Here is a 22963-nt window from a genome sequence, read left to right as displayed (position 1 = left end):
GTTGCTGAAAAGCTGTTGGGAAGGCAGCCTGTGGTCCGGCAGGATAATCTCATCAGGAGAAAGCATTGTAAAGGGAAGATAGGAGCCTTCGGTCTATGCAGTGTTGCAGTAAATTGGTCTGTTCAGTTTGTAAAAGAAATCCAGGACAGTTTGACAACTCAATTGCAACATCCCTGGCCCCTGGCTGTGGGTTTTTCACAACTCATCTTGGCAAGGGGTGATGTGGGGTGGGAGGAGGTGGGTGGCACATTTCAATTTCACTGGGTTTTCTTAGAAAGATGGAAGGGCCCACAAAATGATATTATTAATAATGTACCTATGTTGGTTTCTTTTTCCACTATATAATTGCCCTAAGGTCCTTTCTGTAAGCTATGATTATTCATTTTATGTCATTCAGATATGTAACCTTGAGATTCGAAAAGAGTAAAATGAGGAATGATAATTCAAACAATGAAAATCTATATGCATTGGGGGAGGAAGGGAAATAAATATTTCTCTGCTTCAAGCTGCACAATTAATGATCTCTGTGCTGATTTTCTGCACTTTTGACAGATCAGAATATGTACTTGGTTTCAATACAGTTTCAGAGAGGCTACTCTATTGGAGCACAATACATACTTAAGATTTGAGTCTTTATGTTACAAATAATGAGAAGTAGCATTTGACAAAAAGGAGAAAATTTGTGCTAAGGGAACATCAGAGGCAGCCAAGTTCACACCAAATGTTCTTTTTTTTTCTTTCCTGTTCCTTTTATAGTACATATATAGTTCTCATGTAGAGTTAAAAAAAATTACATCTGTACATTGCTTAGGATAGTAAACACATACTCTAATATATATTTCAGATATCAGGACTTGGAAGAGGACAGGCCTTTCTTTATACACGTGTTGTGATTTATTACAATTTCTCCGTCTATTTGGAGAGCTTTGATGTCCTTATGAATTGCATCAAAATGAATTTGTTGAGGAGTAATGGCATTGCTTCTATTTTTAAGTGAATGCTTATTGATTGATTCAAAACACTAGTGAGCAGTTGACTATAACTTTAATTTGTTTTTTGAAGCTCTTACCCTTACATGCCAATTACAGTTTATCAACTAATAAACCATTAAAAAGCGCACCCCACTGGCTCCTCTAGATAGCTTCAAAGGAGTCTACCCGTTGGTTCTGAAGTAAGGGAGCAGCCATTTGAAATGGAATTTTTCTTTCTAGGGACTTTGACAGCAAGGGAAAAGCCAATGATTTGTTTTTCAAAGCTGATTATTAGCTACCTACCAGACATCTTTAAAGCCTTTCAGAATGAATTAATCTATCAAACAAAGCAGCAGGGAAAGATCAGTGCTATTTAGCCAAAAGGAAAAAAGAAAAGCCTTCCCATTCCTATTTACCTTCCCATTCAACAGCTATAATTACTTTTCCCACATCAACTTTGCATTCACATAATATAACTTTGAATTAGTCATTTAGCTTTCATTTTTCTGCTTAGACTCAACAATGATTACTGGATATCCATATGGCAAGGTCTTATGCTGACTTCTCATACACATCACCTTATTTAAAACTCAGAACAACCCCTTGAGAGATTCTAAAGAAGGGGAAAGTGAAGCTAAAGCCACATACTTGGTAAGTGACAAAAGCAAATAATTCAGATCTATGCAATTACAATTGTTCCAATTTTGCTACCACTTCTAGGTTTGGAGAACATGAGGAACACATCTAAGACAATTATAAGCATGCGTGCGGCCATTAACAGCACTGAACCTCAGAGGTTGTAAATCCTGTGAGGGAATGGAATTGTCACGTTTGTCACTGAATGACCTTACTCAAAGAGAATTGTAGTAAGTAGTAAAAAGCTGTCATTTATACATATATATATATATATATATATATATATATATATATATATATATATATATGGGGGGTGCCAAAAAATGTATACACATTTTAAGAAATGAAAAAAACTGTATTAAAATTGTAATACTCAATATATGCCGATACCAAAAGATGAATACAAGTCACCTTTGACTTCTGCAATTACAAGAGGCACTCAAAGTGGTTACCATCAACGTCCAGACACTTCTGATTATGGTGAACTACTGCTTGAGCAACGTTGACCTAAGTGTCCACTTGTATACCTCTCTCTCTCTCTCTCTCTCTCTCTCTCTCTCTCTCTCTATATATATATATATATATATATATATATATATGTATATGTATACTAAATTATTCTTAAATAACAACATAAATATATTTTATTCAGTAGAAGTTGTCAGGTACTGTCAACAATGACAGGGTATGTGTTCAAGTAACATTTTTTATGAAAGCTCTTTTAGAAGTAATTGCCTAATGAGTAACGGACTGATCACATTGTCACACTTCTCATTAGCCCATCTAGCTACCCAAAGCAAGGACGGGGCAATGCCATCAAATGATATGTCTTGGGAGAAGAGGGGCAGAGTGCTCCAGACAGGTTTGTTCCACAGACATACAGATTTCTGTGTTTGTTCTCTCCTGATGTGTAGGCATCTGGGTGGTAAAAGAAAACTATCATGTTCTTTCACTGTGGGCTGGTGACTCTACCTGGTGTAATCTTTAGCAAACAGCAGAGGACAGCATCTCGTAATCAGAGATACAAAATAGCACAAAGAAGGATTTCAGTAACTCTGCTTAAAAATAGAGAAAATATGGATATGTCTGTGGTGTTTATTAATTTTACTTAACAGGCTGTAGGCTACTCTACTCAAGCACAATACACTCTTTAAGATCTGCATCTTTATGTTACAAATTCTGGGAATAGATATTCCCTTTTCCCTTTCGATAGTATTAAACAGGGATCAGAATATCCTGAGGGATAATCATACCAAGCTTGGCTCTAGTCACACATAATGAATGACATGTAAATTAACTTCTTTAGAACAACTTCTTTTGAAAACTAATGATAAAATGCCATAGTTAGTGGAAACCTACAACATGTGTTATGCTAGATAACATTACAAGAATATTGCATTTCAGGGATAGAAGAGATCCTAATAGAAATCTTTTCTTTGTTCCTTGAAAAATAGATATGATACTAAAGTCCAAGTAGATTTGCCAGTTTCTGGTTTTTAAAACTATCTCCTTCACAGGGGCCACCCCTCCTCCCATCCTCCACGCTACATACGTTTATGTGCTGCATAAGGATGTTTGGGTCAATGACAGATGCTCTGGATGGAAATGATTCGCGAATGTCTGCCTTTCCCCCTAAACTGTGATTGAGTTCATAAACATGTTTTTTTTTTCTCTTTTTTATATTTCTAATACTGTGCACATAGTTGAATGAATAATGTCTATTATAACATTAGGAAACGGAAGAGCCTGTCTTTTTTTCTCTTACTGAATAGTCTTTGCACTGTGGCACACAAAATATTAGAAAAATGAGATACCAACTATAACTATAAATAGAAAAATTAATTAAAAATGCCACTAAATAAAATGATATAATCAGGGAACTGTAAGTTTTGGATCAGTTAGTTATTGCTATATTATAAACTATCCCAAAACTTCGTAGCTGAGAACAGCAATATTTTATCATTTCTCTTGAATCTAAGGTCAGCCAGAGATTGGTTAAAAGGCTCTTAGTTGGGTTAGTTGTTAGCTGATCTAAAATATGTTAGCTAGGGCACTGGGGCAACTCAGATTTATTCTGCGTCTGTCTCTATTTTCTTCAGTTTGGCCCAGACAAATTTCTTGGCAATAGAAGGAGTTCAAGATAGAAAGCAGAAAGTCCAGAGTACTTTTTCAAGCTTCTGTGTCAATCAAATCTGCTTACTTCCCATTGGCTGAAGCAAGTCACTTGGTTGGGACAATTGTCAAGGAATGGGGCAGTTCATTCCATCCGTATAATCTATATAACGTTAGACAATCTGCATTTTTAAATGCCCAGGTTTCTAACATGCACAGCAGTTTTGAGTGAAGTAAATGATTGTCTAGGAGATGCTGCAAAAATGGGAGGCCCCTGTAAAGTTACATAACAAAAGAGAGTAAACAATTAGGGTGATCACTGCAATCAACCACAACTTCTATCCTTTACAAATAATAAATTTTCTTAATGATCACTGGGGATTACAGGAAAGAAAATTATCCATATAAGGCATCATTTAATTAAGCACCTATTTATTTCAACAAATGGGTATTAACCTCCCATTATGTGCCAGGTATTCTGAAAGTTATCACTGACTCCTCTGCTACCCCCACTTTACTGATCACATGTGTTGATGCTAATTCAGGAATGGTTCACCCATCTGCCCAATTCTCTTTATTGTATTACTTTCCAGAGACCACTCTCAGGATCCTCTGTGGACTCCTTGCTACTAGTCTTTCTTCTTACCCATGCTATCCCCTCTCTAGCACTAGTTAGCTTCTGAAAAAGAAGTTGTGAGAGAAAATAAAGGAAGAAACAATAAGAAAAAAATATGTTCCTTATGTACAAAATCAAGAAACCACAAAACTGAGAAAACTATTTGCAGTTCACAAAACAAAGGATTCATATTCTAAATGCATATATACTTGTTAGAAATAACTATTAGAAATAAAAGAAAAAACCAAAAAGGACCTTACAGATGAGGGGGAAAAATACATTACTAGTCAATTTACAAAAGAACTGATTTTGTTGACACCTATTGGTGCCATGTTATTTAGCACAGTGCCAGGCCCTTTGGCCTCTTAATGCATTTTCATTCATGGATGAATGAACTATCTACTTTGTTGGGGGAGGAAAGTGGGTAAATTGTACGTGTGGCAATTACAAGTCATGGTGATACATACAATATGGTCAGAATTTTACCACACGTTAAGTGTAAAGAGCTGGGGGAACAGAGGAGGCAGTAGCTACCTCTGTGTGGGGACAATCCCAGAGGACTTCACAAATAGGAAACCAAAATGTGTTAAGAGCTTCATGAATGTTAGTGTACTGTTGATAAATGGAGGGCTGCCCAATTTGCAGCCAGAGAACCAAGAATAAGATGGTTTCTAAGAAAAATTAATGTGTGGCCCAAAGATTAGCAGGGCTAAACCTTGGGTAAAGTACATACTCAGCTATGGGATCAGTGATCAGACTATTAGGTGCCACGTAGTGATAAAAGCGTCCAGATTTTGAAAGTTGTCTTAAAATGTTCTTTGTAGGATGTCAATCATGCATGACCTGGGGGAAGGAAGAGCATTAGCGAAGGGGAGCATTTTGATGCAGGAACCTTCCTTTCTGAGGCCCACGAGGCAGCATGACAGAATCTAGTAGTGACTTAAAGTAATAAGAATGCTGATGGAAATAAGTGTATGACAATTTGGCAACTGATTTTGAATCAATTTAAACACAATTACATTTTTAAATGATGACCCAAGCACTTATAGAATACAATCTCCTTTATCAAATGTTTTTAAGGAAGATAGTATTTGTACATAGAAACTACAAGATGGTGTTTTCGTACTATCTAAATTCGGATTCCTTTCACCGAAAAGAAAATTGCCTGTAAAGGTATCTTTAAAATTCCACCAGGAATTAGTAGATGGTGTGAATCCAGTTGTGTAATTTGGGAAGACAGCTGCATTTTATCTAGCTAAATCAGCACTTGATACTAAACAACTCCTAAAGAATGTCACTTTATTTCAGCATTAGCCATGCAGTGCAGATTCAAGAAATGATAGCCTTGTTTCCCCACCATATTACCATTGTGTTTTCAGGAAATGAAGTGCATAGATTTCAAAATTCAGTTCTCTTCACATTGAAGATGCATTAGCACATCTGTGATTCCAGGCCTCCAGCTGATTTAATAGCACATGATTCAAATAATGGTAGACAATCTGCATTTTTAACTGTCCAGGTTTCTAACATGCACAGCATTTTTGAGGGAAGTAACTGACTGTCTGGGAGATGCTGCAGATTTGCAAAAACTATTGTATTTACACGGAACATGAAAACACCTTTATCACCTGAATGAACGAATTCTTTAAGCACCAACAATAACCATATATAAAGCAATACTATTCAGAGTCAACTTTCAAAATGGTAGGAGGTTGAGAATCATTTGATTCACTACACAGATCTTTTTAACCTATAAACAAATGTGTGGGTTTTATAGGGGGAATCGATATAAAATCAATATCCTGTGGCAGATAAACATTGTGAGGTGTATATAGGAGTTGCGGTCCCCCCCGCCGCCGCCCCCAGCTTTATTGAGCTTTAACTTACAAATAGGAATGGTTTCTATTTAAGGTATACAACTTGATATTTTCATATGTTATATACATTGTGAAATAATGACTTCAGTCAAGCTAATTAACATAGCCATTCTCTCACATAGTTAGTATTTTCTTTCCCTCCCTCCCTCCTCCTCTCTCCTTCTCTTTCTTTCTGTAGTTTAGTTGTAATTTTGATGTGGTCCTAAGAGGAGACAAGAAGAGCATATATCTATTCCACCATCTTGACAGGAAGTCCTTGGAGTTGTGGTCTGATTGAACAGAGTGTTAAATGATTGAGTGTTTTATATCTTACTACACTTTTCAGTTGACCACCTTCTAAAACGATTTTTATGAAAATGTTAAGACTTTTAATGAATGCTCATATTTTCACTAAGATAACAATTATGCCACATTGCAGAGGATCTGAACAGATGTTTTTCCAAAGAAGATACACAAATGGCCAACAGGTAGATGAAAAGCTGTTCAACATTACTAATCATCAGGGAAATGCAAATCAAAAAAACAATGACATAGCATCCCACACCTTTTAGAATGGCTGTTATCAAGACACAAGAGATAAGTGTTGGCCAGGGTGTGGAGAAAAGGAAATTCTTGTGCATTGCTGGAGGGAATGTAAACTGGTGGAGCCACTATGCAAAACACTATGGCAATTCCTCAAAAAAATAAAGAGAACTAACATATAACCTAGCCATCCCACTTCCGGGTATCTATCTGAAGAAAATGAGATCAGGTCCTTGAAAAGATATATGCACTGCTCTCCCTTCCCCATCATTACAGCATTATTCACAACAGCCAAGAGGTGGAAACAATCTAAATCAATCCAAATGTCCATCAGTGAATGATCAGATAAGAATATAGAATATATATTCTTATATACACATATCTTATATATAAGAATATATATATATATATATAGCCATAAGATTTGTAACATGGACAGACCTTGAAGGCATTATGCTAACTGAAATAAATCAGACAAAGACAAATAATGTATGATCTCACTTATATGTGGAATCTAAAAAAGCCAAATTCATAGAAACAGAGAGTAGAATGGTGGTTGCTAGGGGCTGGGGGTTGGGGGAAATGGGGAGATGTTGGCCAAAGGGTATAAATGTTCAGCTATAAGATGAATAAGTTACAGGGATTTAATATACAACTTGATGACTATGGTTAACAATACTGTATTATATACCTGAAATTTGCTAAGAGATTAGATTTTTAATGTTCTCACCAGACACATACACAAAGGTAATCATGTGTGGTGATGGAGGTGTTAATTACCCTATTGTGGTAATCATTCCACAATATATATGTATATAAAATCATCACATTGTACACCTATGTTATATGTCATCATTTTATATGTCAATTTACATATCAGTGAAGTTGGAAAAATGGAATAAAGAATGCAGAAAATAATTATGTCACATTTAAATTTGATTTCTTACTTTAAGTTTTACTAATGATTCCTAAATTTATTTTGTTATTGTTCTTATGGATTTTAATGGCTACATAAAAAGGCCATTGAGTTTTCTCACTTTTTCTCATCTCAATTCTGTTTCTTTTACCTCTAAGGCTATGATATTGGAACAAAGCTTATTTTTGAAGAGGTACATCCCCCTTTTCTGGTGTCTTTATCTTTTTTATTCTTCTTTACATAAGGCTGAGTCCTCAATGTTAGGTATTTCCCTTCTCCCGGAAGAAAGATAGTAAATTATAGGAAGGAAGGAAAGAAGTAAGGAAGGAAGGAAGGAAAGCAGGAAGGAAGTAAGTAAGAAAGGAGACAGAGAGAGAGAGAGAGAAAGAAAATTGCATGTAGGTACTAATTAAAAATTTAGTTTAATTGAATTCATTAATTTATTTAACAAATTTTTTATTGAGTACCAATTTCAGTGGGTTCTGTATATTACCTCTGGACAAAATATTAGAAACTTTTCATTGTATTTCAGAGATGCTTACACATTTAAAAAGGATTAGAATATATTCAGAAAGGAGATAGGCTTGATCCCAGGAAAGAGCATGGAGCAGTGGCAAGAGCAGCAACTTTGGAACTGCATGGACCTGAGTTTTAATTTGACAAATATTCATTGTTTATACCTTATGAGAATCACAAATACTTTAAAGCTGGAGCTTAAGGAAAGGAAAGAGTGTGCCAAGGAAAGAGATAAAATGCCAAGAATTGAATCTGCATATAAAGCCACATTAAGGATTTTTTTTTTTTTTTCTGAAGAGCTTGTCCAAAAGGCAATGGGGCATCATTAAAGTGATATTAAGCTAAGAAGTAACATGATAAGTTTGGGATTTTCAAAGACATTACAAGGGGCAATTTGCAGATGAATTGGAGGAGAAGAGGAACAACTAGACCTAGGAGAGCAATTAAGAAGCTACGGGAGTTTATGAGGATACAAACAGAGGCAGCAGCTTTGGGGATGTAGAGAAGGAGATCTGTACAAGAAATGCCAAGTGTTAGAATCTGCAGAAGTTTATTAATTTGCACGCTTATTTGTGCATATGTTCCTGTGTGTGTGTGTGTGTGTGTTCATGTGTGACATTCTATCTGGAGTCTATTCATAACTTCCGATCAATAAAACAAAATACTTCTTGAAAATGACAGGGAAGTACTTCCCCTGAACAGGGAATGATGTGCCTGGTAAAACTGTCATCGGAGTTGCTCAAGCATAGGCCACAGGTTACAGCTGGGTCTCTAAGGCAGGCTTAGATTAGATAAAGGGTTCCCACCCATTGTCTCCAATTAAATTTCCACCGGTCCACTCAGCAACATGAAATGAGTAAGGGCCCTATGGTGGGTTTGTCCTATTAATTAGTTGCATTAAAAACGAAAGTCTTTGATTTGTGATTAATTATCTTCTATACTTTTACAATTAAAATTTCCATTCTTATCGTCCTTTAATAATGTAATGTAAATATCTCGCAAAGGAAGCTGGAAACACCATTGAGGCACTGTACATTTAATCATTTTAACAACATGAAAGCTGTTACATCTGGGACCCGCTAGACTAATGGCCTTTCAGGGTGCTTCGGATTCTTGTTTTATGCTTTTATCAGAGTATCTCTGTCTGGAGAAGTGCTTACGTGGAGACCAACAGACTGGTATGACTGACATCATTCAACCTTTCATAAAACAAATCTGTTTCTGCAGACTATAACTGCAGAAAATAGTCCCAAAGTTTCCAAGCACTAACTTTTTAGAGAGCAAAATTCTAAAGCGAAATTGATGACATCTTACACACCCTTGCTCAAGTGCTCCTTTCCCAGCAAAATACAACACTGAGAAAATGTTAAGAACCAAATTGCCAGCGTCACTCAGCAAAGTTGACTGTTTTGGAGGACCCAGCATACAGATCGGCAGACCTGTGCCAAGCCATTTTTCACATGTCACTCCAGACTGCTGAGGGCCTGGCAGTCCAGATTATTATCCCTTAAGGTGTTACTGCCAAGCATTGCTATTAAACTAAGCTTCGAGTCATGGAAGGGTGCCTGTAAGTGCAGGAGCAGTCAAACGCCGCAGGATTTCAAATGGAAATGATATGAATTAATTTCCTGAGAAGAACAAAAAAGGAAAATCAAGAAGAAAGGCAGCTTCTTGTAATACAATATGCAGATAATTGGCACCCACTGATTGATTGAAGTATCAAAAATGCATCTTTCAGATATAAATGAAGCTACGGAAAGAGTTTAGGGGCTCTCTCGCCTTTCTCTCATATTCATATAAAACACTAACTGATAAAAGCAAGGTAAAATTATGTTTTTTTGTTTGTTTTATTTTGTTTTTGTACCTATAACTTTTTCTCTATTGCAAAAGCTAACCTTTGGACAGTAGTCTCTGGGAGAAAGAAGGTAAGAGCCACCCAAAGACATCTCATGGTACCAGAAATAAAAATTCCTTATGTCGATGTAAAATCCTACTTTTCCTGGTTTCAACCTCCTCAGCCTTTCTTCAACCTGATCTTACATTGTCTGCCCCTGCACCTGACCATCTCCAGCCACATAGGGGGCCTTCTTTCTGTGCTGACAATAGGGTCCTGGCACCAGCTGTTCCCTCTGCCTAATACATTTCCTCCCTGTTCTTTGCAGGCACTGATCTTTTTAATCTTCCAAGGGAGGCCATCTCTCCCAAACAGCTGACGTAGCCCAATGTTTATCACATCACCATATTTTAGTTGTGTGCAGAACACTTATCTGATTATCTTTTTTTTTTTTTTTTGAGTTGTCTACCTCTGCAGGAACATGTTGTTCATGGAAACAGGCAGGGTCGTTGTCTTTCTTGCTGTATCCTCTAGTCAGAATTCACAGCGAAGATGCTGAATTCAAATTTTTGAAAGAAGAGGTAAACGAGTAAACGTTACATCTGGAAGCCAAGTGTATAGCATTGATAAGAAGTAAAGGTAGAAATTCGAGAAGGAGGCAGGCTCTCCCCTTAGCAACTATTTTCTAGTTACCCTTAGGGGGAGCTTAATTAAATGATAAGTATGCATCCACTCTTATTTATATTTTGTCAAATACTGAAAAGGGAGGAATTAAAGTTCTAACTTTTAACTATACGTACATAATATTGGGAAACAGCTTGGTCATTTGAGTCCAACAACTGAGGTTTGAATATTGGCTCCGCTGAATCCTAGCTTTGTCACCTTGGATAAATCACTTACCTTCTCTAAGCTTGGAAGACCTCATTTATGAGTGGTCATCTATCCTCTGCCCCACACAGTTATAAGGATGGAAATGAAATAATGCACTTAAAATAGTTAGCACTGGAGCTGGCATCTGATGAGCACTCATTAAGTATTAGTGATATATGCAATTATTAATATATTATACCAAGTTTTCAGTTTCTGTGTGTCCTCTCTTCTCTTCCACATGTTGTTACCTGGCCACCCAGGTCATTTTCTTGTCTATCCCTTAATAATGCAGCAAACGAGACAATGAAAACAGAACCCCATTCTATGCTTTTTGGGAAAATCTTCATTGGCATCTCTATGTACCTAATTCAGCCAGAATACCTGACTAGAGGTTAAAGTTACTTTCACCTATACAAATATATATCAAAATGAATGTTAAAAACTGTTTTGGTTTTCTTTTTTGGAAGCATATCAAAGAAAATATAAATCCGTCCTTTCCTATGAAGATTTAGTTATCTTGTCTTTACAAAGGTCAAACTTTTCTTCTTCCTAAGTTTTTGAAGAAATCTTAAAATGTGGTATGAACTTGAACTAATAGTTTTACCTTTCTGGGTCTCAGTTTGTCTGTTTGAAGTAAGCATAATAATTCCTAACACAGCAGCTGTTTACTTTATGGAAGTGAAGTGAAATGAGTTTCTCTTGTTCAAAACCAGAATCATCTGCAAAACTCCTCTCCACCGAAACATTCACTCATTGATCGGGCTCTCTAGTTCCTTTGTGGGCAACAATTTTTGAGTGTGTCCGTTCTCGTGCCCTCCACATGTTATCACTCCACTTCAGACTTTGAACACTTTGCCCTAGTTCCACACCATCTTTTTAGTCTCTGGTCTCTCCCAGCTCCAACGGACCCCACTCACAGCTGAAAACACCAGCTGCCCAGCTGCCATTCAAGGCAGCGAGGAACTTGAGTGCTTACTATGTGTCAGACACCGTACCAAACACTTTACGTGCATTATCATGTAACAACAGCTCCAAAGACTGACAAGCCCACATCCAGAGAATCTCATTCGCTATTTGATTTTATCCACTTTCCTGACTCTCTGTATGGTGGCCCTAACCTTGCTCTGCCATTTATTATTAATGATCTCAGGCAAGATGAGTAACTTCAAAAGACCCCAAAATCCTCATCTGTAATATAATTAAAGTAGTATGACAGATTCACAGGCTTTCTTATCTGGGGCACAGTTGGCATTTTTGGGTCAGATAATTATTTGTTTTGGGGGATGTTCTATGCATTGTAGGATGTTCAGCAGGATCTCTGGCATATGTCCACTAGATGGCAGTATCCCTAATCCCTCCCCGCCCCCATTCTGAAGAATGAAGTGTCTTCAAACATTGCCTCACCACAAACATATTGAAAACCACTAGACAGTATTGGGATAAATAAATTAGATACTTTTAGATGCTGGGTGTAAAGAGCCTTTTTCAGTCCTTTAGTTCTTGGGACGATCATGTATGTTCCCCATTCCCCAGCATGACCAGAGAACTTGTGGTTCCCACTATTAGTTCCAGGTTTCTTTACATTGTGGTCCTTTCCACCACAACACTCTCATCCTACTGCTGCTTGCAAATTCTTAGCCATCCTTCAGAATATTTCTCCTACCTGAAGTTTCCCTTGGTTCTCCCCGACTGAATTTCTCCCTCTAAATACTTTTACCATAACTTTTATACCTCAGTCATGACCTTTACATTCTGCCATATTGTATAGTTATTGGTGTAACTATATCATCTCTCACAGTGAGGCTAAAACCTCCAGGAGAATGAGATTCTTTGTTTACTGACTTTTTAGTCATTATAGAAGTGAGTACAGTTTCTGGCATATACTTGTATTAGTTACTCATTAAATGTTTGTTAAATTGAATTTAGAACAAAGAAGAAATAAATGACTTATTAAAAGGCAATGTCTACAAATGTTAAACTAAAAAACGTTAGAAAATAAAATAATTAAATTCCATCCAGATTCTTGTTGAAATAATCAGATAATTGAGCCAATAGAGGTTTCTTGTTTAAATTATTCATGCCACTGCCTTTGTTCTCTGCTTCTCTTTGCACATGTCGAAACAGCTGAGAAAGAATTATAGTTGTCATTTGAAAACTATTAAGTGATTTGCCTATTGATGGAATCTGTATTCTTCTGCTAGAAACAGAATTTATCAAATAAAGGCGGTGCAAGCAAATCTACATATTGCTTTATTAATCAAGAGGGAGAGCCAATGAGGCTCTCCAGGGTGGAATGATGCAAATTACAAGTGAAATCAAACTGTTTTCCCCAGCTCTACCTGTTGTCTTAGAAAAAAGCACCCCCTCAAACACATACACTTGTTTGCTGTGGTCGATGAAATTCTCTGCTCTCCAAGAGTTTGAAATCTAGACAAGCTTATACACAGTTACTGGTATATGATGTACTTGTGATAAAGTAGAAAAGAAAATGATCTTCTATTTGGGGGACATGGATTAGACTCAACATTACCACTTACTAGCACTGTGATTATGTTAGGCTGTATAATATATAATGCTGTTAGGCTGTATAATGAATGTCCCCCCGAAAGTGTCCTAATCCCCAGAACCTGTGGGTGTGTTACCTTATGTGGCAATGGGACCTTGTAGGTTGAATGAGTCAGGGTTTTGAGATGGAGAGATTATCCTAGATCATCTAGATGGGCCCATTGTAATCACAATGATCCTTATAAGAGGAAGGAAAAGAACATTAACTTTTCTTTTTCAGTTTGCTCATATCAAAAAAATAGAATGAAAATAGTACCAGCCTCAGAGGGTTGTTTTCAGGGTTAAATAGACATGCAAAATTAATATAGGCAAAGTTAATATATGTAAAGTATTTTTCACATGCAGACATAATTTTGGCCATTCCCATTATTACTTTTAACAGTTTTATTGAGACATAATCCTCATATCACCCAATTCACTCATTTTAATGTACATCCATTGGGTTTTTAGAATATTCACAATTGTGTGACCATACCGCAGTCTTATTTTAGAATATTTGGTTACCTCAAAAACAAAGCCCTACCTATTTCGTGGTCATTCCCCAATCTCCTCACCCTGCTTTAGGTAACCACTAATCTGCTTTCTGTTTTTATAGATTGGCTTATTCTGTATTCAAATTGATATATAATTATATCCATATTCTATCCCTATTCAACATTTCATATACATGAAATCATACCACATGTAATCTTTTGTGTCTGGTTTCCTTTATTGAGCATAATGTTTTCAAGGTTCATCCATGTCATAGGACGTACCAGTACGTATTTCACTCCTTTTTATTGCTAAATAATATTCCATCATATGGATAAACTACATTTTATTTCAGTTATTATTAGTGCCGAATAGATACTTTTTGTCTGTAGAGGTGGGAGAAGGAAGGAACAGAGGTGTGATCTTAATGGCTGTCCAGCAACACAAAAGAAGCAGGGAATTGAAGAGAGAAAAGAGTGGTTTGAATTAAGCTGAAGATTTTGTGGACACATGCTAGAGACTCATAGGCTTCCTAGGGCTGGCCCTGCATGGGGTCTGAGGTAAATCAAGTGACACATTCATTCTATACAGAGGCAAAGGAATGCAGAAGAGTTTCCTGCTTTCTCACTAGCCCTGTTAGGATGGGCAAGCCATTAAACAACTTGAAATGTCGGTTTCCTCCAAACATCTCTCCATCCCTCCAAATCCTCCCGTGCAGTCCTAGGCCTACCTCTCAGGCCTATTGTAGTAAGGAGCACATATCAATGAAGGTAAAACTATGCTATTAAGGGAAACTTATTTTTAAAGTACAAAAATGCTTCAACAACACATTGTGCTAGAGGCATTTAGTAATGTTTCCTGATGACCAAAGAATGCTTTAGATATCCTTGAATTTCTTATGAATTCATAGATAAATAAAAAAACACATCAGCCCCACCCCCCCCCAGGTAGCCATTGTGGTTATTTGAATGGTTCCTAATAGACGTTGGTACCCTATTCATCACTGTACCATATTGCTTGCCACAAGTTCTAGGATAAGGTAACATCTTAAACTCATTTTGTTGAAGCAAAAAGCCAATTGTTTATAAACATTACTGTAGGCAGAAGGAACAGGGCTGTGGGGAGAGATGGAGGGAGGAAGGGAAGGAGGAGGTAAAGGAAAATAGAGGAGGGAGGACATGAGATCATTTTTAAGAAGAGGAGCAGCTACCAGACCAGCCAGAACCTGATTTCAGTGGCCAATAGCAGACCCAGGATGCCATCTTTCCCCTCCAGGTGAACTTTAGCTAACCGTAATGGATCAAAATATTATTGGCATTACAGGGTGGGCAAATCTCTACCCCTTGTGTAGCCATGAGAGTTCTGACAAAGGCCACATAAGGCAAAAACCACAACAACAATAAAAAATCCCTCCTCCTGCTGGGAAGGTGTGATCAGCAAAGACCAGCCTGGGTATGGCAATAATGCCACTCCTACGTCTTGAATATTTCATGCCCTCATTTCAAAAAGAATAAATCACCAAGTCCCAACTTTCTTTGGGGCAGTGGCTATTCTTCCAGCCTGCCCACTCCCCCACTCTGGGAGTGCACTGTCCTATTTTCTTTCTTTCAGTAAATTCACCGCTCGCTAGATTTATTCTGTGTGCCTTTATCCTGTGGCGTAGCCAAGAACCCATTCTCCAGCAACGTTACAGTTGATTAATCAGTGTCTGCATGACTTTATGTTATAATTCTTCTTAAGGAAACCGTAAAGAGGTATTGTTGACGAAAACCTAGTTTCCATTTAATGAGCACGTACTATGTGCCAGACAGAGTGCTAAGTTCTTGAAGGGCATTGATTCACAATAATCCTCCTTTTATAAAGAACTTGATGGTAAGAGAAGTGAGTTACTTCAAGTTTAAAAAGTAATTCACAAAGATAGGGCTTTAAGCCAGTTTGATCTAAAGCCAAAGCTTTTAAAAGGGATTTTCATTTACTTTCATTTATTAGAATTAAGTACAATAATTACCTATTATCTTATATACAAAGACTTTATTCTAAAGAAAGGATCTGGAGGGGGTGGTTTGTTTTGCTTCACTTAGACTCCACTTAGAAATATTCCGAAAAACATACATATCCATTCTGATATTTGATCTTCCACTAAAGGGTTCACCTGAGCTATTTCCTAACTCGAATTATATTCCTTAAAGAAACCAAGAACGTCTCAGATTCATTGTGTCATTATCTGTGCCAAAATAGAAAATGTCTCCATATTCTGTGCCACCATACTTTATTCTGTCATTCTTACCCAAACTTTTCAAAACTCAACTCATCCAGGAAATCTTCTGCAATTGAGGCGGAAGCCATCCAGACATTCTGTTAATATCTTCAGTGTGATTGATATTTCTCTCCTGCTGCGTGGCAAGATAGCATATGTGTATATGTGGGCAAGCATATATATCTTTATGTTAATGTGCATCTGTTCCTCTCATCTCTACCATATACTATTAAGATATTAAGCTCGTAGGGTGTGTCCTTGCTTTCTCCACAGAAGAGGACATTTATCCTCCTGAATGACCTCAGTGCCTAGCTCTTTGGCATGACATACATGTTCAATAAATAGTTATTGAATGAGTGAGTGCTCGGTGATGACAGTGACAATCTTGAAGGAAAACCTGACACACAGAGAAAATAAGAGCATGTACAAATATAAGTGGAGATAGCTTGCCTTCTCTGTTATTTTATTTTTAAGTGTTCACAGCTGAAATGCATGTGGACTATCTGGGGCTTAACAGGTGATCTTCATTTGGCCTCTGTTTTCCAAATGGTTACCAGATACCAAATACACCATACTAACATGTGCTTTTTCTCCTTCAGATATGATCAACTATAATAGAATGATATTTTCTTTTGGACATCTTTCACTTTTAAAGCTTTGGAGCTCTTTCGTATCTTGTTATTTACCAAGGAGGTATCCCTTGGTTTGGGGCAAAAGAAGAAAACTAAAGATGAACAATGGGGTTCTAATTCACCAACTCTTTTTTGTTAAAAAAAATAAAATCTGAAAAGTGAAAATTCTGAGTCCTGTGAACCTCTTGCTTGATTATATCTGATGCAGTCTTTTTAAATTATTATTGTTATTTTAAATAACAACAGTCACCATAAATAAATATTATAATGTGTTCTGTCTGTTCCAAACACAGTCAGAAGAGCTGTCAATGCTTAAGATTTGAATCATACTGTCTAGATTTTAATCCCATATCCACCTCTTTCCTATTTGAATGGTCTCGAACAAGTCAATTAACTTCTCCCTCCTTCAGTGTCTCTATCTTTGAAGTAAAGGTAGAAAGAGTGCTGTGAGGATTCAGGGACATAATTTATGAGAAGAGGTTTAGGTCCTATCATACGCATAGAGGATCCTTCCTCCATCACTGTTACCTGCCATTATTTTTATGATAATAGTGATGCTAAATAGACTGGGATAAGTAAACTCCTCCACAAACAGACAAATTTTAAACCTCTTAAAAGAAGGATTCCTGAACTTTCATGGCACTAACATAGATGCATCCAAGAATGTTAAGTGAAAGCAATTTCCGGGGAACCTAGCGCTAAGGGGCTGCTTCCGTCTTAGCCTTAGGTATATAGGGCCCATTTTTCACCTCAGGGTTACTAACTTCCATGAATGCAGTATGGGGGTGGTTCCAATATTCTAGGAGAAGGGGTGGATTCAACAATCTGGATGAAAGGGGAGGGTACTTAGCACGAAGGGCGTTTACCTGAGTATTTAGTTTCTTCCAAAAGCCTTGGTAGTAGTTGTATTATAAAATGGCTCAAGGTCTCCCAAGCAGCACTTTGGCATCTTCCCTAATCCCTTTCTTTTGCACATTACAGGATGGCAGAATTTTGAGTTTGTCACTTTACTCACTCTACAACTCATGCATTCCTCTCACAGAGCCTGGAGTACCTACATACCGTACTAGAAGTAATCTTGGATTTACTTTGTTGCTGAGCAGCACATGCATTATTGTCTTTCCCTTTCAACTATCTCCAATGGCTTTTTTCAATCCCTACCCCTGGGAATTATATTTCCCATTCTTTTTGTTCAGTCCTATTTGTAAAGGATCAACTGGCTTAATTTATACTCGTTTTGAGCCCCGCCCCCATGCTTTTTACCATATTGCTGGGGGGTCTACCTTTCAGTTCTATGACTTATAACAACAGGCAAGAGATATTGTCACTGTTACAAAGTAGGACAATAGGAATCACAGTTCAACCCCATTCCCAGGAAAACATGGGATGTCCACAGATCCACCTCCTCCTAGTGTGAAAACAATATGACTCTAAAGAGGTAGTTTGTGGGTGTGTCTTTTAACGGAGGTGGAGGGTCATCTATTATCCTTTGAATAAATTTTCCCTTAAAGTTTGCAGTGTTATTTTCTTAATTTATAGTTGACATGTCTACTTATTTTTTGTTTGAAAAATAGAGTATGTAAAAGAATAAGCCATACTTCTACTACTCAGATATTTTCTACACATATAGGTGCATAATATATGTAATATATAAATTACTGATATTACATTACCCTAACTTCCTATAATCAGATTTTTAAATTAATAATGTATTGTGAATGTAGTCCCACGCCTATGCATGCAAAGCAATAGCATAATTACTGACTGTGTAGTGTTTTATGGTACAAACAGGCCATGTTATAACAAGTCCTTTATTTTCAGGTATTTAGGTTGTTTTTCATATATTTCAATTGTTTACAATGCTCCAGTGATCATGCATGTGCACGTATCTTCATTTGCCCACTGATTTCTTTAAGATAAGTCTTAGAAAAGGACATGTGAGGTCAGGGGCATACATATTTTAAAGATTTTTTTGATAACGTGCCAGATTGATCTCCAAAAGAGTTACACCAAGTTACACTCACAATAGCAGTTCATAAAAATGCTTTTTCTCTATACTCTTGCCACTACTGAGTGTTTTAATTTCGATTTTCAACTTAGGGAGTGAGGAGGAGGCATTTCATCCCATACGGTTTGAAATGTCCCTGAGTAGGGCCACATCAGATTTATAGTATAAAGTCTTGCTATCCAGGGCCTGAGTCATGGGAATGTGGGCATGTTTTTTCTATTACCAAGAACTCTATGAATCAGATCTAATAACTATTTTAGTCACTACCAATATAACCACATTTCAGAGACAACACAGACTGGAAAAAGTTATATTTTTTTTAATCAAAAATTCCCATGGATGTGATAATAGGAAATGTCCCTTTGGTTCTCTTTAGATTGGGGCAATAATATTGTTTCACTTGAAATTCCCTATCTCATTTTAGACATTGGGGGATCTAATTTATAGATATGTTTCCAGGAAGAAGTGGTACTCTATCTGTTCCTAAATAAAATGTCAATCATAAAAGAACAGCCACTGAAACTTAAGCATGTAGATGTCTACTTTTTGTGTACGAATTACAAAGCTGACAAGGCTATTTAACTTTACTTGTTCCAGCCTGTTGCTTTGTTCATTTAACCACCTTTCACAAGATGATAATTTTCAGTCCCTTAGCAAGGAGAAGTCAGAAATAAGTACTCACGGAGCCAATTCACATTAAGATAACAATTCCAAGTGGGACAAAAATTTGCAGCGCTTATACAAAACAGAAGGGGGAAGAATTGTGATAGTTAATCAAATGAGTGGTTGTATTTCTGATCTCCCCTAGGATTTTTATATGTTTTTGCAAAACCTGTCTTGGTCTTGGAAAACCTCTCTGAATATTCAAACATTCCTATAAAACCTGTTATCCATTTGTTTTACTAACTGATTCTAAATATGATTAGAACCTCATAATCTTAAGGCAAAATTAAGGTTAGAAAGCTGCCAGTATGATCTGATTTTATTATGCTGTGATTTGTTGGTGCCCAGAAGCCTAATAGCTTTGAACTTCTGATATAAATTATTTAGGATAGATCTATTGGGGATGGATATAGCTTCCATTTCTTACATGTGTTAGTTATTTATTTTTATTTTTATTTCCTAATATGCTAAAAGAATGATGTTATAAAGGTTTGGGGGCTATGGGAAAAAGACAGAACTGTCACTGATGCACTCTGAAATAGAAAGGAAAATCTGCATATTTTGGAAAATAGTCTCATCGATTCATAATTAATCAAGTTATTATTTCAATCATTTATTCAGCTACCATTTACTAAATATCAACAATGAGCATATCTTTGGTTGGACTTAATCTGGAAGAATCCTGAGGTCTTAAATTAGGGTCCTGAAATAGGATTTCTATTGGTTTCTTCCTGGAGCAGGAAGCCCTACTGACCTAGGACCACTTTAAACGTTTGTTTGAACAAAGATATTAGGTTTGGCTCCCCAGGGAAGTCCTAGTCTTTCTATTTCCTTAATATCCCTCTTCTCTCTTTTAGCATTATATATATATATATATTTTTTTTTCTTTTATTCCCCCCTTTTTAGAGACTAGTCGATTTCTCTTTATTGAAAGGGTTTTACTTTTCTCCAGTAGCTGGGTATCTAGCCGGGCATCCCAGTGAAAGAAAGCCATGGCTTCAAATTCTAGAGCTGAAAACAGATTACATATTTGTCCCATTTCTCTCCAATTCATACCTCACTGACAACAGTAGATATGCCAAGCAATTTCTTGAATTTGTGCATTTGTGGTCATACTTCCTGATTCCGAAACCCTTCTGCATCTCCATCTAGGCACTGAAATGTCTTTGGTCCATTCTACATGCCCTTTCCTGAGATCACCCCCAATGGCTGTATTTTCTTCTCATTCCTCTTCCACGGTTTCAGCAGTTTTAGACACTCCTTAGTCCTTACTAAGACTACAACACTGTGCTGTGTTTTGGGTTAAATTTAGCTAGCAGAATATTTTAAATTGGTTTTTATTCCATACTTTAATGGGAGAGATGAGAGAAACCAGGCTCCTCTTTTAAATATCTGATGTCCACATTACCTGTAGGAGCAGAGGTTTGGTGACAAGGAATAGTCTCTTTCTTTCCAAGTGAATGCAAGATCAGGACCTTTATAGATTTAATCATACTTTCACACATACATAATAATTTGAGGAAGTATAAGTTTTGACTCTGGAATTTAAAAGGCAGATCCATTTATTAGTTCCTTGGCATTCCTTAAGGATATATCCAAAAGACTTTCGCTAATAGTCAACTTTCTAAATGTCTCTCTAGTCCACACATTTTTGTGAATTACTCATGTTAATAGCCAATATACCATCTATACAAAAAGGTAGTGAGTATGAAATAATATCAAATATCCACACCTCCTTCCTGAAGACAGCTCCACCTTATGTTTGATGATTAATCCTTCCACACCACATGCATTTATGGTGGACTGCTAAATGCAGATGAGCATCTTTCCGTGATAGAAGACAGAATGGCCCATTCCATTATATTTTTTTCTTTTGTTACTCCAGTAAAACCAAGTGGGTGGGAGTAGGGAGGAAATCACCAAAATCTCATCAAATCAAATGACCAAAATAAATCAAATTTTTTCTTGCATGATCTTGAATCTCAGAAGAAGAAACACAAATATGAAAGGAACAGGGTTCATTTATTCTAGAGGCATCATTTGGTTGAAAATATTAAGAAGGTCCTGCTACCAGGAATGTCTACAGATGTTTGGCTTGGTTCATACTTGTGTACCAAGTTGATTATTTTACTTTTCTCCAAGCTTACGGTTCTTTTTTTATACTTTAAATACGTTTTCTTTCCTTGGTTATGTTTTTGCAAATAAATAAATCCAAATGACGCATGTGATTTATTAAATTACAATTACAAATTCCCATTAGGACTAGTACACTAAGGAGATAGCTAAGCTCTCTTACTACTTAGATAAACTATTCCCTCCACAAACTCTTTTCAGAATAATTTAATAGTATGTCTCAAAATTAAAAATTACTATTTTTTAATAGCTAAAACCACATACACAAGCAGACTACCATATAGTTAACCATTCAGTGAAAATACAGTTAACATGTCCATTGTGATTCTGAAAATACATGACTTTCACAGGCAGTTGGCAAAAATTTGGCCTAGAATATGGTTCACATCTTAAAGCAGGAGAAATCCCAGTGCTGTGGCTGCCTCCATCACCTAGGAGAAATTTTGTTAGTGTGGTACTAGGTTAAGAAAATCCTGGTGCAACCTCTAAAGACTGCATCTTCTTGTTGGCAGGTTACTCCTATTCTTCAGTGATGTTAGGGAACAATATTTATTCCCTATTTCTTTTTTTTTTTCCAGGTGAAGAATACTCCTTTAAATTAGCTCACCTGGCTTCTTTTTGCTTCCTTTACTCTCTCCTCTCCTTGGTCATTCGAGTTATTTGATTGGGGAACTTGGGAGCTAGACTGTCAGTTTATCCCATTCTCTTCACCTTCATCTTCAGGGCAGGCTGCCACTGCATTCGAGCCTGCCACTCCACACTGAAAATTTTAGAGTGCAGGCTGCGATGTGAGGGAGGCCAGCAGTTGCTCAGCGCTTCCTGGAACAGATAGGTAAATCTATCCAGTGCTGGGGTTAAATGTTGGGAAGCCTGTGTTTTGCCACACGCTGAAACAATATTCTCAGATATTAACTGCATCATTAATAAAAGTGGTATCTGGCTCTCCATTTGTCTATTGTTTTGACTTATAAAACCTCACTTCGTTCTGAACTTGGGTAGCTAGAACACAAGCATCCCCAAAACCAATTAGTAGTACTTGGAACTTACCTTATCAAAATTTCTCCAACAGGTTCTGATGTTCCTGAGAAACCTCCGAGAAGTTAAAGAAGTGCTCTGGATTTCTGCAGATGATGTTTCTTTTACACCTGGAGAGAGACAACATACATATCATATTTTTAAATCATACTATATAAATGAAAACAAATTAAGGGGTAGACATTCCTACCTGCTACACTCCCCCAATAAAATTTATTCATTTGAAATGATTCAATATTCATCTCTCTAATATACATAAATAACTATATATGAGTATATATATTTATACATAAATATATACACACGCACATATATTGACTTTAGTTTAT

General features: G+C 36.8%; 1 protein-coding gene across 11 annotated transcripts in view; it reads right to left on the bottom strand.

Annotated features, from left to right (window-relative positions):
• LRRC4C (leucine rich repeat containing 4C) overlaps nucleotides 1–22963 on the bottom strand; it is a 1068826-nt gene that overhangs the window by 162032 nt on the left and 883831 nt on the right. For all 11 annotated transcript variants that reach the window (XM_081062636.1, XM_081062635.1, XM_081062634.1 and 8 more), the window contains one exon: nucleotides 22647–22744. The gene's annotated coding sequence lies outside the window, so the exon portion shown is untranslated. The remainder of the gene's footprint in view (nucleotides 1–22646; nucleotides 22745–22963) is intronic.

Source organism: Rhinolophus hipposideros (assembly GCF_964194185.1).
Source record: "Rhinolophus hipposideros genome assembly, chromosome: 10".
Taxonomy (NCBI): Eukaryota; Metazoa; Chordata; class Mammalia; order Chiroptera; family Rhinolophidae; genus Rhinolophus; species Rhinolophus hipposideros.
Note: the sequence above shows the minus strand (reverse complement) of the source record. Positions and strands in the feature narration are given on the sequence as shown.